The sequence below is a fragment of the Rhincodon typus genome, chromosome 32 (genome assembly GCF_021869965.1).
Source record: "Rhincodon typus isolate 14 chromosome 32, sRhiTyp1.1, whole genome shotgun sequence".
Classification (NCBI taxonomy): Eukaryota; Metazoa; Chordata; class Chondrichthyes; order Orectolobiformes; family Rhincodontidae; genus Rhincodon; species Rhincodon typus.
The window spans coordinates 366248-373663 of NC_063363.1; positions in this window are offsets into that span (position 1 = coordinate 366248).

The following is a 7416-nucleotide window of genomic DNA, read 5'->3' on the forward strand; positions in this document are numbered from 1 at the left end:
TCCTCTCACATCACCTTTAAGCCTTGCCCCCTAGTAACTGACTGTTCCACCCTGGGAAAAAGCTTCTGACTGTCCACTCTGATCATGCCCTTCATAATCTTGTAGACCTCTATCAGGTCACCCCTGAACCTCTGTCGTTCCAGAGAAAATAACCCAAGTTTCACCATCCTCTCCTCCTAGCTAATGTCCTCTATACCAGGTAACATCCTGGTAAATCTTTTCTGTACCCTCTCCAAAGCGACCACCTCCTTCTGGTAGTGTGGCGACCGGAATTGAATGCAATATTCCAAACGCGGCCTAACTAAGGTTCTACAAAGCTGCAACATTACCTGCCAATTTTTAAACTCCATGCCCTGGCTGATGAAAGCGACCGTGCTGTATGCCGTGTTAACTACCTTCTCCACCTGCATTGCCACTTTCAGTGACCTTTATTTTTCTATTCATTTGTGGGATATGGGCTGGCCAGCATTTTTTGCCCATCGCTAGTTTCCCTTGAGAAGGTGGTGGTGCGCTACCTTCTTGACCCGCTGCAGTCCTCCTGATGCGTGTCAATCTACAATGCTATTAGGGAGGTAATTCCAGGATTTTGACCCAGCGACAGTGAAGGAATGGTGATATATTTCCAAGTCAGGATGGTGAGTGGCTTGGAGGGGAACTTGGAGGTGGTGGTATTCCCATATGTCTGATGACCTTGTCCTTCTAGATGGAAGTGGTTGTAGGTTTGGAAGGTGCTGTCTGAGGATCTTTGGTGAATTTCTGCAGTGTGTTGGTGGTGGAGGGAGGTGGATACTTGTGGATGTAGTGCCAGTCAAGCGGGCTGCTTTGTCCTGGATGGTATCAAGCTTTGCGTGTTGTGGGGCTGCATTCATCCAGGTAAGAGGGGAGTATTCCATCATGCTCCTGACTTGTGCCTTGTAGATGGCAGACAGGCTTCGAGGAGTCAGGAGGTGAGTTACTTGCCGCAGTATTGCTAGCTTCTGGCCTGCTCTTGTAGCCACTGTTAATGTGATGAGTCCAGCAGAGTTTCTGGTCCATGGTAACCCCCAGGATGTTGCTAGTGGGGGATTCAGTGATGGTAACACCATTGAATGTCAAGGAGCGGTGGTTAGATTGTCTCTTGTTGGTGATGGTCATTGCCTGGCATTTATATGGCATGAATGTCACTTGCCACTTATCAGCCCAAGCCTGGATATTTTGAACCAAGGCTGTGACGAGGTCAGGAGCTGAGTGGCCCTGGCAGAACCCAAACTGGGCATCATTGAGCAGGTTATTTCTGAGCAGGTGCTCCTTGATAGCACTGGTGATGACACCTTCCATCACTTTACTGATGATCGAGAGTAGACTGATGGGGTGGTAATTGGCTGGGTTGGATTTGTCCTGCTTTTTGTGTACAGTACATACTTGGGCAATATTCCACATTGTCGGGTAGATACCAGTGTTGTAACTGTACTGGAGCAGCTTGGCAAGGGAAGCGCAAGTTCTGGAGCTCAAGTCTTCAGTACTAGTGCCGGAATGTTGTCAGGGCCTGTAGCCTTTGCAGTACATGGAGTGAATCGGATTGACTGAAGACTGGTATCAGTAATGCTGGGGACCACTGGAGGAGGCTGAGATGGATCGTCCATTTGGCATTTCTACCTGAAGATTGTTGCGAATGCTTCAGCCTTATCTTTTGCGCTGATGTGCTGGGCTCTTCCATCATTGAGGATGGGGATATTTGTGGAGCCGCCGCCGCCGCCTCCAGTGAGTTGTTTAATTGTCCACCACCATTCACGACTAGATGTGGCAAGACTGTAGAGCTTAGATGTGATCTGTTGGTTGTGGGATTGTTTAGCTCTGTGTATCACTTGCTGCTTCCACTGTTTGGCGTGCAAGTAGACCTGTTTGGTGGCTTCACCAGGTTGATACCTCATCTTCAGGTATGCCTGGTGCTGCTCCTGGCATGCCCTCCTGCACTCTCCATTGAACCAGAGTTGATCCCCTGTATTGATGTTAATGGTTGAGTGGGGGATGTGCCAGGCCATGAAGTTACAGATTGTCTCAGAGTACAGTTCTGCTGCTGTTGATGGCCCACAGCGCCTCATGGATGCCCAGTCTTGAGTTGCTAGATCTGTGCAAAGTCTGTCCCATTTAGCACGGTGACAGTGCCACACAACACGATGGAGGTTTTTCTCAATGTGAAGGTGGGACTTTGTCTCCACAAGGACTGTGCGATGGTCACTCTTACCGATACTGTCATGGACAGATGCAACTGCAGCTGACGGATTAGTAAGGATGAGGTCAAGTATGCTTTTCCCTCTTGTTGGTTCCCTCACCACCTGCCGCAGATCCAGTCTAGTAACTATGTCCTTTAGGACCCGACCAGCTGAGTTCAGCAGCAGTGTGACTGATCACTTTTGGTGGTAGACATTGAAATCCCCCACCCAGAGTACATTTTGTGCCCTTGCCATCCTCAGCATTTTCTCCAAGTGTTGCTCAACATTGAAGAGCACTAATTCATCAGCTAAGGGAGGACGGTATGTGGTAATCAGCAGGAGGTTTCCTTTCCCATGTTTAACCTGAAGCCATCAGACTTCATGGGGTCCGGAGTCAATGTTGAGGACTCCTGGAGCAACTCCCTCCCAACTGTATACCACTGTGCCACCACCTCTGCTGGGTCTGTTCGTATGTATGGGACAGGAGATATCCAGGGACGGTGATGGTGATGGTGGTGTCTGGGACATTGTCTGTAAGGTATGATTCTGAGAGTATGACTTTGTCAGGCTGTTGCTTGACTAGTCTGTGAGACAGCTCTCCCAATTTTGGCACTAACCCCCAGATGTTAGTGAGGAGGACTTTGCAGGGTCAACAGGGTTGTTTCTGCCATTGTCTTTTCTGATGCCTTGGTCGATGCCAGTCATCCATCCAGTATCATTTATTTGAGACTTTGTAGTGATTTGTACAACTGAGTGGCTTGCTAGATCATTTCGGAGGGCAGTTGAGAGTCAACCACTTCTGGAGTCACATGTAGGCCAGACCAGGTGAGGGTGGCAGATTTCCTTCCCTGAAGGACATTAGTGAACTAGATGGGTTTTTCTGACAGTGGATTCATGGAGATCAGTAGATTCTTAATTCCAGACTTCATTTTTTAAAATTCAAATTCCACCTTCTGCCGTGGTGGGATTCGAACCTGGGTCCCCAGTACATCAGCTGGGTTTCTGGATTAATAGTCTAGCGATAATACTACTAGGCCCTCACCTACCCTATATACCTGTACACCCAGATCCCTCTGCCTATCAGTACTCTTAAGGATTCTGTCATTTACTGTATATTTTACATCTGGATTAGACTTCTGAAATGCATTACCTCATGTTTTTCTGGATTAAACTCCATCTGCTATTTCTTGCCTAAGTCACCAACCGATTTATATCCTGTTGCGTCCTCTGACGGTCCTCATTGCTATCTGCAATTCCACCAACCTTTGTGTCATCCGCAAACTTACTGATCAAACCAGTTACATTTTCCTCCACATCATTTATATATATTACAAATAGCAAAGGTCCCAACGCTGATCCTTGAGGAGCGCCACTAGTCACAGCCCTCCATTCAGAAATGCACCCTTCCAAGGCTATCCTTTTTCTTCTATGACCGAGCCAGTTTTTTTATCCATCTTGCAAGCTCACCTCTGACCCCGTGTGAATTTACCTTCTGTATCAGTCTGCCATGAGGGACCTTGTCAAAGGCCTCACTGAAGTCCATGTAGACAACATCCACTGCTCTACCACCATCGATCATCTTCATATTCCATCAGGCCATGGGGACTTGTCTACCTTAATGTTTTTCAAGACCCCCAATATCTCCTCCCTTTTGATCTCAACATGCCCCAAACTGTCTACACCCTTCCGAAGACTCATCATCCACCAAGTCCTTCTCTATGGTGAATATTGACACAACGTACTCATTTAATGCCCATTTCCTCTGGCTCCACACATGCATTTCCTTCCCTGTCCTTGTGTGGGGCAACCCTCTCCCTGGCTACCCATTTTGCTCTTTTTATATATTTATGAAAAGCCTTGGGATTTTCCTTAATCCTGTTGGCCAATGACTTTTCATGACCCCTTTTGGCCCTCCTGACTCTTTGCTTGAGTTTCTTTCGACTTTCCCTGTATTCCACCCTTGCTTCGTGTCTTCCCAGCCTCCTAGCCTTGACAAATGCTTCCTTTTTCTTTTTGACTAGGCTCATAATCTCTTGTTATACAAGGTTCCCTAAATTTGCCATACTTATCCTTCATCCTTATAGGAACATGCCGATCCTGAGTTCCTATCAACTTACACTTGAAAGCCTCCCACATACCAGATGTTGATTTGCCCTCAAACATCTGCCTCCAATATACATTCTTTAGTTCCTGCCTAATATTGTTGTAATTAGCCTTCCCCCAATTTAGCATCTTCACCTGACAACTACACTTTATCCATCAGTACCTTAAAGCTTACTGAATTGTGATCACTGTTCCCGAGCTGCTCCCCTACTGAAATGTTGACCACCTGGCCAGGCTCATTTCCCAATGCTAGGTCCATTACGGCCCCATTCCTAGTTGGACTATCTACGTACTGTTTCAAGGAGCCCTCCTGGATGCTCCTGACAAACTCTGCCCCATCCACGCCCCAAGCACCAAGTGAGTCCCAGTCAATATATGGGAAGTTAAAATCACCAACGACAACAACCCTGTTACTTTTACATCTTGCCAAAATCTGCCTACATATCTTCCATCTCCTGGCTGTTGGGAAGCCTACAGTAAACCCAAAGCATTACGATTGAACCTTTCCTGTTTCTGAGCTCTACCCATATTGCCTCTCTGTATCAGCCATCCGAGGTGTCCTCCCACTGTACAGCTGTGATATTCTCCTTAACAAGTAGTGCTATTTCCCCACCCCTTTTACATCCCCCTCTATCCTGCCTGGAAACATCTGTATCCTGGAAAGTTAAGCAGCCAATCCTGTCCCTCCCATAACTAAGTCTCTGTAATAGCAACAACATCATAGTTCCAAGTACAAATCCAAGCTCTCGGTTCATCTGCTTTACCTATCACACTTCTTGCGTTGTAACAGTTGCACTTCAGTCTACCAGACCCACTTTGATCAGCAACCACACCCTGCCTGCTCTTCCTCCGAGTCTTATTCTCTAGCCCTATTCTCTAGTTCCCTTTCAGTCAATTCACCTTTGCTTTGGTTCCCACCCCACTGTTAAGCTAGTTTAAATCCTCCCGAGTGACACCAGCAAATCTCTGAGACAGGATATTTGTGTTCCTCCAGTTTAGATGCAACCTGGACTAATTGCAGAGAGGTTCTGATTTCACAGAAAGAATCAACTAGAGGGAATTAGTGGCTCATTGTGTTCCTTAAACATTTTTCAGAGCACTGAGTTTTGGAATGTTTTAGATGACTCCTTAAGAGAGGGACTTGAATATGGCTGACAAAATGAAGCCATCCAACGAAGTCTACTGTTTGAGTGAGATCAAAATCTTGACACTGCAATGTCCATTGCAGTTTTTATGGAGTTACAACCAAAGAAGCTGCACAGCCAAGGCCAGCACCTAAATACATAAAACGGTAGTCACGCAAAAGAAACCCGTGCAGCGACAGGAGTACTGCAGGTGTGGCAGATCTGGGCAGTCTGAAACTGTTGGTGCAAGAAATGTAAGTGAGTAGGTCACATTTCTAGGGCTATCTGGAAAAGGCTCTAACCAAGAAAAATCAGTTAAATCCAAGGAAGGAGGTCAATGCTGTTGGCCACAAGGTCAATGTGAATGCTGCTAGTGAATCAAATATTTCCTAGGAATTTAAATTGAACGTCCTATGTGTTCAGGGCAAAACGCATAGGTTTTGGATTGTCCTAAATTGGATGGGTAATGTATCAAAATGGAGGTAGATACTGGGGTGGCAGTTTCACTTATTGACAAAACAAATTACAACTAAAAGTTGAGGCAACTACCACTCAAGCATGCCAAAATCACCCTCTGGACAGAGCAGATGGTGCCCTTAAAGGATATACAATGGTGGTGGCACAACTACCAGATCAGGCTTCTGAGCTACCTCTCCAGATTGTGAAAGGAATTTACCTGGCCTTATTTGGGCACTCATGGCTACAGAAACTAAAATTGAACTGAGGGCTATGAACAAAATTGGTCAATTCTAAAACAAGTTTATAAGGTATCTTCAATAAGTACCACAGTGTTTTTTTGAGACACCCCTGGAGAAATGGAAGAAATCCAGGTTAAACTCAAATTGAAACGGATAGTCAATCTAAAGGTGTGAGGGCATGCACTGTTCCATGTGCCATCCATCCGAAAGTAGGGCAGAGGTAATGAGGCCGGTGTACACGAGGGTCTACTCGAACCAGTATCAACCAGTGATTGGGCAACCCCAATTGTACCATTTTAAACCTTATGGATCTATCTGAATCTGTGGTGTCTTCAACGTTGCTCTTAATCCAGTGCTATGTTTAGGTAAATACCTATTGCCCTTGATTCTGTTCAGCAGCCTGAGGGGGTTTAAAAATTCCCAAAGATGGATCTTTTGCAGGCCTATCTGCAGATTAGAGTGGCTGTTGAATCCCAGCACCTGCTGACTATTTATCTGCATCTTGGTAGGCCTATGAGCAAATTGTTAGGATGGGGAACTATATCTTCGGCTTCCTGCCCATCCACAGCTCTGATGGTGCGAGACCACATTGGACTTGGGTAGACCTGTAATTTACTGGTGCAGTTTAGAAGTCGGTGCTTTACTTCAAAAACAGCTTGACAGTCCTGATCCCATGTTTGTTCCCATTTGATTGTGGATATCTCAGCGAGCTTATGACATGTTAATATCTATATCCGGCTGTAAATTGGTCTGCTGTCTGAAATGCCTATTTCAGGGACACCATATATTGCAAGAATCTCATTCAGGATTAACCTTTTATCTATTGGGTGAATTAATCAAAGACAATAAGGTAAGACATCATGAAGCGGTCTGTACCCCTACATTTCCATGGTTTGGTGTGGAATGTAGTGGGTTTCAGTGGCTCTGATCTGTGAATAGAACATGTTTTATAGTCAGCCACAAATCTTCACAATCTTTGGAGATTCCAGGTCACCACACCATTGACTGAGTTCTGGCTCTTCATTTCGTGATCCTCAAGTGTGTCTTGTGTAGCTTCCTTCTCTCTTCCCAAAGTGAAGCTCAAATGACCAACCATTCAGCATGTACCAGTCGTCTGTGTTGTAAAATGCTGGTGACCTGGAATCTCCAAGGTTAATGAAAATCTCATGGCTGATTGTGGAACTAGTTCTATTCACAAACCACAGCCTGTGCAGTACAGCACAGGAATGGGCCCTTTGGCCTACAATGTTGTACTGAACACGACACCAAATTAAACTAATCCCTTCTGCCTGCCCTTGG